The 7,880-nt window shown below is 40.6% G+C and overlaps 1 long non-coding RNA gene across 1 annotated transcript in view; it reads left to right on the forward strand.

Annotated features, from left to right (window-relative positions):
• The window catches only part of LOC133281360 (uncharacterized), a 32,712-nt gene extending 25,963 nt beyond the window's left edge, over window positions 1-6,749 (forward strand). Inside the window, exon 3 of the long non-coding RNA XR_009747485.1 lies at window positions 6,198-6,749. This is a non-coding gene — a long non-coding RNA (uncharacterized LOC133281360). The remainder of the gene's footprint in view (window positions 1-6,197) is intronic.
• Window positions 6,750-7,880: the final 1,131 nt, after the last annotated feature.

The following is a 7,880-nucleotide window of genomic DNA, read 5'->3' on the forward strand; positions in this document are numbered from 1 at the left end:
TAGTAAGAGACAGGTAGCAGGATGCTCTGATATCAATGTCACATTAAATAAAACGCTATATGGGATTACGAGCTACTCTGGAAGGATAATTTATCCTGACAGAAATACAGCGAAAATAATGGAAGAGCTAATAGTGGATCCAATTAATAAAGAATTAAGGGGTAAGAATAGAATTAATGACTGTCAACATGATTTTATGGAAAATAGCTTTTATCAAATAAACCTGACTTAATTATTTGGGGAGATTCCAAGTTGGACTGATAATCACATTGATGGACTTGGCTTTAGCAAAGCCTTTGACTCAATATTGTAAAATGTTTTGATTTTAAAAGTTAGAGCTACACTAATACAAAATACACTAAACAGATTAAAAGCTGACTAACTTGGTGAGTTCAGCAAGCACTAATTAATGGGGCTTTATCATAACCAATTTTGCCTTTGGGAGTTGCAGTAGATAAACGTATCTCTAAGTCAGTACTATGCAAGACTTCTAGCAAAGAAGCCCAAATTAATATACAATCACTGTTGCTAGAATTTTATATAATTGCTAAAATGAATTGTTGCTAAAATCAATATAAAAATCACTGTTGCACTTTGTCAGTACAACAAAGTTTGATAGAGCAGTGAAGCTTGAGTACACGATGCTCTTCTGGTGTCCATATGCAGGTGCGACATTGGAGGAGAAGAGATATGAAAGGGTCTGGGGCACATAATCCAGACACTACAAATCCCCTTTTCTTCTTTTTTCATGGATCCAATGCACTGTTGGAGATGATTGCCTGAATCCTAGATCATCTGAAACCTCTATTTGTTCCCATGCCATCTTCTACTGCCTGCCCTTAGATCCAAAGGCCCTGGATTAAACCCATGCCATCGGCAGCCAGCCACTTCCTTGCAGCCACCTTGCCACTGACTGTGTTTAACACATAACCTTTTAGCTTTGGTATGTGGTATTAAAACTTGAAGCTTTCTCCTTATGTTCTTCAGCTGCAGAACTAGTTTCAGATCACACCCTAAATAACTCTCCACACTCAAACAACAGAAACAGGCTGTTACTTTCCTCTAACAAATAGAGACCTTTATGAGGCTGTTTTTTTTCTGCCCCTCTCCTTTGTCATCCTGATAGATCTCTGTCAGATTCTGTAATAAATGAAATCCCAAAGAAAAACAAGCACTTAGATTTCTCCCCCTCCTCTCCGCTTCCCCACCCACAAATAAGTGGTATGCTTTTAGTGCACTTAGTGTTCTCAGATTATGTTAAAATATACCAAACATACACTGTTCTAGTCTTTCATGAAAACTTTAAATTGCTATTTCTGGGCTCAATTCAAGCCTTGCCTCATTCTGTGATAAAAGGACTTAAAAGCACTGTTCTAGAATAGAATAAGGTTTGGTTTTTTTATAGCCTCTTTCATGTTCACAGTATCCCAAAGGGCTTTACAAAGCACTGATGTAGATACTGGAAGTACAGTAAGCGTAGGCAAATGCAGTATCCATTATGTGCTTGGGGATGGCTGATGCACCTAGCACCTTTCCTTGCATAACAGCAATGGGTTTGAAAAGGGATTGGAGCATTGGTTGGACATCATCATTACTGTAATGGGCCGCAGGGATGTCTAGGAATCTGAAATAGTAGGTGGAGAGAAGCAGGAGAGACAGGGAAGTGTGGTATATATGCAAGGGGAGATGCAGGTGCATTGCTGGAAGCTGTGCAAGCAGGCAATGGCTCTAACTTGCTGAGGGAGATTACACCTCCCCATCACACGTGGGGGAAATCTGGAGAGGGATGAATGTCTGGGATGGTGGAGACATAAACCTCCTCTGTGTTTGAACATGCTTGCTAGGTACAGAGTGAGCAGCCAGAGAGTGTGTACAGGATAGCGTGGTGATGTGCTTGAACAGCTAGTCTGTGGTCAGGGCAGGGAGTAAAGCATGGGAGAGGCTGTAACAAGGTGGAAAGACCACACAGAGTGCACCACTGTGGAAGGAGACAATGCACATTCATGGCTGAACTAAATACATGTTTTCCATGTATCTGAGCGAGAGAAGGGGTGAGAAACTGCTTACACCTTGCATGCAAAGTAAAGGATTAACATGCAAAGATACTTATTCGTTGGAGAGCAGAAAGCTTTCAAAGGGAAACAAAAGAAAGGACTTTATGAGGTATGGTGAAAGAGCAGAGCTGTGTTGGGAAAAGGTTGTACAGCAGGGAAGAAGAGGTGAGACTGTCAGGGGTCACAAACATCACACAGCACTGGGGCACTGCACAAAGAGGGGGTACACCTCTGCCTGTGAGCCCTCGTCTGAGCAAGGCAAAACAGGGGAACTGCTTCCCAGAGAGTATGTGGGGTGAAAGGAAAGGTTTCGCTTGAAAGTGACTATAGGATTTCTTGATGTTGGCATCAGACTGATTCAAAAAGAACACATACCACTTCACTTCCACTTAGTTTTCTGTTCCTTTCAAAATCTGGCTTTTTAGGGACTCAGCATTAAAAATAAATGAGAATTTCCTGCTAAAGAGTGAACTTTTTCAATGCAACATAAGGCATGCATTTAAATGTAGGATATTTTTAAAGACGTAAACACCCAAAGGGAGTTAACTACTCTGGTAGAAGTGGACTTCTGTTTTAATGTCAGTTTTGTCACTAGACAAGTTGGGAAAACCCAAAAGCAAACCAAAACCCACTCTGTAACCTCTCCTTAAACAAAACCAGAAGGATAAACTTAAGATACTGCCTCTTCCTGAAGAAATACGGTCCAAAGTCACGTTATGTGGTGATGAGGACTAAGAAGTATTGAGTCAGAGATTATAAATGGCAACTTACTGCAATGACATGGACATTAGCACAGAAGTCAGGAAGAGACTTCTGCAGGAGGCAGAGAGACCATTATAGCTTTTCATGGGCAGATAAAAAGCTGATTTCAGATGGGAAGTGAGAGGGGGTCTTCTGTTTTAGCCTGCTGCAACTCAACTGAGGTAACTGATAAATCTTTCCTATGTAGATACAGATATTAGCAATGCCTTTTACATAAATGCCTTAGAAAATAACATGTCACACTTCCGTCACACATACTGGTGTTACTTCCTCCCTAGCTCCGCAGCAACATTTAGTTTTGAGCAGAAGCCTGTGATAGCAATTTGGGTTTGTGAGGCTTACAAAACCTGTACTTCTTCTGACATATAACAATGTCCAGATGTTCAGTTTGCTTCAGGCTGTTTTCTTTACTCTCAGTTATTGCATGAATTATAAGGGAGTGTTTGCTGTAGTCCAGAGAAGGACAAGTGTCTGAAATGCTGCTTGAGCCCTCCCTGATGCATCCTCCCATGGCTGCCTGGGAGAGAAGCAATACTGAGTCTCTTACCAGAGAGAATGACACTGGTCACATAAGGCAACTTCTGCTCGACACCTTATCAAAGACAGGATGTTAAAATACTCAATTAAAGGAGGTTTCAGCAAGTAAATCCACTGACACTTTATCACTTTGCATCAGCCATGGATCAGACCAGCCTACTGCTCCTGGGCTACAGGTATTGTCCTGCAGCAAAGCAAGACCTGCACTGCCTGCCTTTCCCAGAACTGTTTTTCTTCATTATCAGGTGTACATCATAGTCTTTTCTACAGTGACCAGCTACAGAGCAAGTGGGTTGCTCATGCTTTGCATGTGCATGGGATGACAGCAAAGGAAACTGCTAAGCAAGAGAAAAGGATGAAACAGTAGGGAAACAGCAACGTTCCTATCTAAAAGAACTGGAGGACAGAAAATAGATAAGCCATAAAAGCAAAGAAATGTCTCCAGACTGAAGTAAATAGTAAGCTTTAAAAAATCTACCTCTAAGAGATTATGTAGGTGGAACTTTACAAAAGAAATCTCTGGGGTTTACCCCAGTGTGAGCTGTTGCTTTAAATCATTTGCCAGGCACTTGAGAGTTTAATATCAGCTTTTGATACAGTATTTTTCTAAAGTGATTTTGGAGATTATATACAGGGGAAAGGTAAAAATAAACCTGAATGGGAGGGTTTTGTTGCAAAACCAGTTTTAAAGCCTGATGGAAAAGTCATGAATGTCTTGTTTAAGAATGAAGCCCTGGCAGTATAAGATACCATTTCTCAGCTTGAAAAGTTTTCAGCAGCTGTAAAATACCAATGTGCCAATATTGAGATAGGCAGATGGAAAGGAGCTGGTAAGCCATAGACAAAGGAAATACCTTTAAATAGCCTTTCAAAGAGAGATTGTTTTAATGAACAAAGCACTGAGATGGGCTTGGATGAAAGTACTGAACCAAATAGCCATTGGAAAATGCAAAGGGGCTGTTTCATAAACATGAAGAAGTTGATATTTGTTCAAATTTCCTTAAAACTAATATTCATGACAGACTAGTATGGAAAGATAGGAAGAAGTCAAAATTAAGTTCCATGATGATAGAGATATAGTAATGCAGCTTTCCTGAATGACTGGTTAGAATAAATCTCAGCTTTTCCACACTTCTAGAGCCAAAAAGAACACATCGTGACAGTTTTCTCCCCAGATGAGTCAGTCTTCCCACAAAACATGAACAAAACCTTCAAAACATATTTGAACATTTATGGACCTTCTGTAAGCAGAGATCTCATTCTGGAGCTATGCTTGTTTTGGGTGGTTCAAATCAGTCCCCGTTGTATTTGTGCAAACCCCTGTAGATGATCTGTGCAGCAAGAGGGAAGTAATGCGACTCCATTCACATTACTTTAATGTCAGTAATCTATGCTGGCTGTTTATTCCTGCATTGTCCTAAATTTATAGATTTTCACTATGTGCTTTAGATTTCTCTTACAACAGCTGTAAAAAGAAACTTAAGAAGATTCAGACTGAGATCTGGGCACAGTATAAAATTTGCGGCATTTGCAAAGCACACAAAAGCCCATTTCCCCCCAGGTTATGCCTTTGAAATGGGCTGAAGTCTCAGAAAAGAGACACTTTTATTAGAAACACTCTTAGTTTGAGCAGTCAAACTAAGAAATACTCTGAATTCTAAAGTAAACTATAGTGGAAAGAACTATGCCAGAACCAATAATCTACACAGAGTATCTTCATACTCAGTTCTTCCCTCCTGTGCCCTCCCTGCCTGCTCTGTGCTCCACTAGCTGCCCCTCAAAATAAAGTAATAAAAATTCAAATGAGATTTCAGGAAAGTGTACCTGTGAAAGGGAGACATCTCCTGTCACTTTAATAACATACCAGGTTAATAATATTAAATTACCAGAGGCCAAGGAAGTGTCACTGGAAATATTTAAGGCTCCCCACTAGAGAGTGATGAGACTTTCAAGTAGCTGGGAAAGAATCAGTGTGGGATAGCAAGGACTGGCAAGGCTGATCCTGACCCATAAGGAAAAGGCATTTTGCACAGGTTGGCTTCTCATTTAAGGAACATCTATTAAGAAAATAGAAGCTTTTCTAATCCTGGAAGTGAAATTTATGCTGGTGAAATGGGATGGGAGAGCTCTTCAGAGAGCAGCCCTCAGATTATCGACCAAATCAGTAGATGATAGACTATACACAATGAATCCAGCATTCGATTCCTGGCTGGAATGTTAGGGTTTTTTTTTTCCCCACATACGTTACTTTGCACTTAACAGCATTGAATTGCATCTGTCATTTTATCACTGAATCACTCTGGATCTCAGCAGTCTTCTGCGATTCTCTATAGTCAGCTTCAAATTTGACTATGCTCAGTTATTTTGTGTCTTCCACTAACTTCATTTTGTTATGTATCCCCTTTTCCAGCCCATTTTGAATATGATGAACATGTTTGCTACTGTCCCTGTAAGCAGTTAACAGGAAAACTTCCTGTCTTACCATTGACTTACAAATTCTTTAAGAGTGGGGCCAGTTTCCAACCTTTCACTTTGCCAAGAAATTTAGTTCCTCTGTTAATCTAGTGAGAACATGACCATTATCATGCCCATTTGAACTGACCATTTACGTTTGTTTGGGTTTGGACCATACCCTGATCCACACGGGCATTTACTGAGGCAAGCAACCTTAAAACGAACCTACCAAGCAAAAACACAGACATCTCTCCTAAAGACAGCTGGGCAGCATGAGTTTAAGGCTGTTTGGGATTGCCAGAATGATACAAAGGTTTTTGTCAGAGCTGTGGGATTTGTGTCATTTAAAAAAGAAATATACAATTTCTTTTTATTTTTATTGATCCACAGGTACAAGTGGCCTGCGTGAAAGCGGTCCTTAGCTCAAGAAAAGTCTTCTCTGGAGTTGTTCTGATTTATACCAGCTAAAGGTAAAAGCCTCTTCAGCTGGGGGATAATCCACATTTGTGCGGTTCTTGAGTCTGCTGGACAAATGATTCAGGAAGAAAAGGGAGTGAAGCGGGTCTGCGATTTGAAGGACTCTTAAAGCTCCTGCTGCTCACAGCTCTGCTTCTCTTTCCATCGGGAGGAAGCCTCAAGAACAAATATTACTTGTTCAGTCTGTAAATTGTCAGAGAAAATGTAGAGCAGGCAAACCCTCATCCTCAGAAAGCACACAATCTCAATTCGCTCTGTGAATACAACTTGTGCCTGGTGCAGTAACAAACCACCACAAGTGGATTAAAAAAGCAGTCACTGCTCTCCCCATAACCGAAAGATAAGGATGAAGAGAAACCAGATTGTGACAAATGTGAGGTCTCAAGGCCTGAAACAGAGAGCTTCCAGCCCATGTTGAACCTTCCTTGAGAGGCAGTCATGCAGAGGTGTGCATGAACCATCTCTGACCTCAGTAGAAAGCAGGCTCCACACGAGAAGGAAAACTGGAAAATGCAACTCCATCCTTAAAACACTCTCTGGAGTTGATGCCACAGTCCCCATCAACAGGTCTTGCTGCTGCACCAGGGCGTACTATTAGAAGCTAAACCAGACAGAATCGGTGAACACACAGACACACCATTCTTGAGAAGAATGAAATCAGATGTTGTAGAAGAAAGTCCTGCCTCACAGATCATTCTGGGGTCTTCTGAGTTATTAAGAAATGAATCAATAAGGATTATGTAGTCAATGCAGTGCTCACGAATTAAAACTCAAAACCAGCCTCTCATTGTAACATCCAAAAGCTTGTAAAGAATTTATAACTTCCTGGTAAGACAAGAAAAGTTTTCCTGTTAACCACTTACAAGGACAGTAGCAAACATATTCATATTCAAAAAGGGCTGGAAAAGGGGATTCATGACAAAATGAAGTTACTGGAAGAAACAAATAACTGAGCATAGTTGAATTTGAAGCTGACTATAGAGAATCACAGAAGACTATTGAGATCCAGAGTGATTCAGTGGTAGAATGACAGCTGAAATTCAATGCTGTTAAGTGCTAAGTAATGTACACGGGGAAAATAAGCTCAACTGTATTTCCAGTCAGGAATGGGATGCTGGAGTCATTGCATACAGTTCTATAAAAATGTTAGTTTAGTGCTCAGAAATGCTCAGAAAAGCAAATAAAATAGCAGGAACTGCTGCTGTATCAGAGAGGAAAACATGAAGCACAGCTGTGCTACTGTATAAATCTACAGTTCACCTGAAGCTCCAATTTGCATGTAATTCCAGTCTCCCCGTCTCAGGGGGAAAAAAAAAGGTAACTAAAAATGGAAAATGTGCAGAGAAAAGGAGCAAGGATCAAAGACTTGATGTGCAAGGAAAACCTTACTAATCACAGGCTCAGGAAAGAGAGAAATCGGGAGTTTAGAAGAGAAGTCTGTAAAGGTGTGGGTGGAAAAAGAGAGAGCAGAAAGGACCCCAGACTGTCTTATATCAGAATAACCTATGGGCAAACTACATAGTGATTGTGCAAGTGGTCTCAAATAAATGAAACAGGCCCCTTTTCAAGCCACACACAATTCAGTCCCTACCTCAG

Source organism: Pezoporus flaviventris, unplaced genomic scaffold, assembly GCF_033815535.1.
Source record: "Pezoporus flaviventris isolate CSIRO_AGI_PZ_B2104156 unplaced genomic scaffold, CSIRO_AGI_Pfla_v1 ptg000097l, whole genome shotgun sequence".
NCBI classification, from domain to species: Eukaryota; Metazoa; Chordata; class Aves; order Psittaciformes; family Psittacidae; genus Pezoporus; species Pezoporus flaviventris.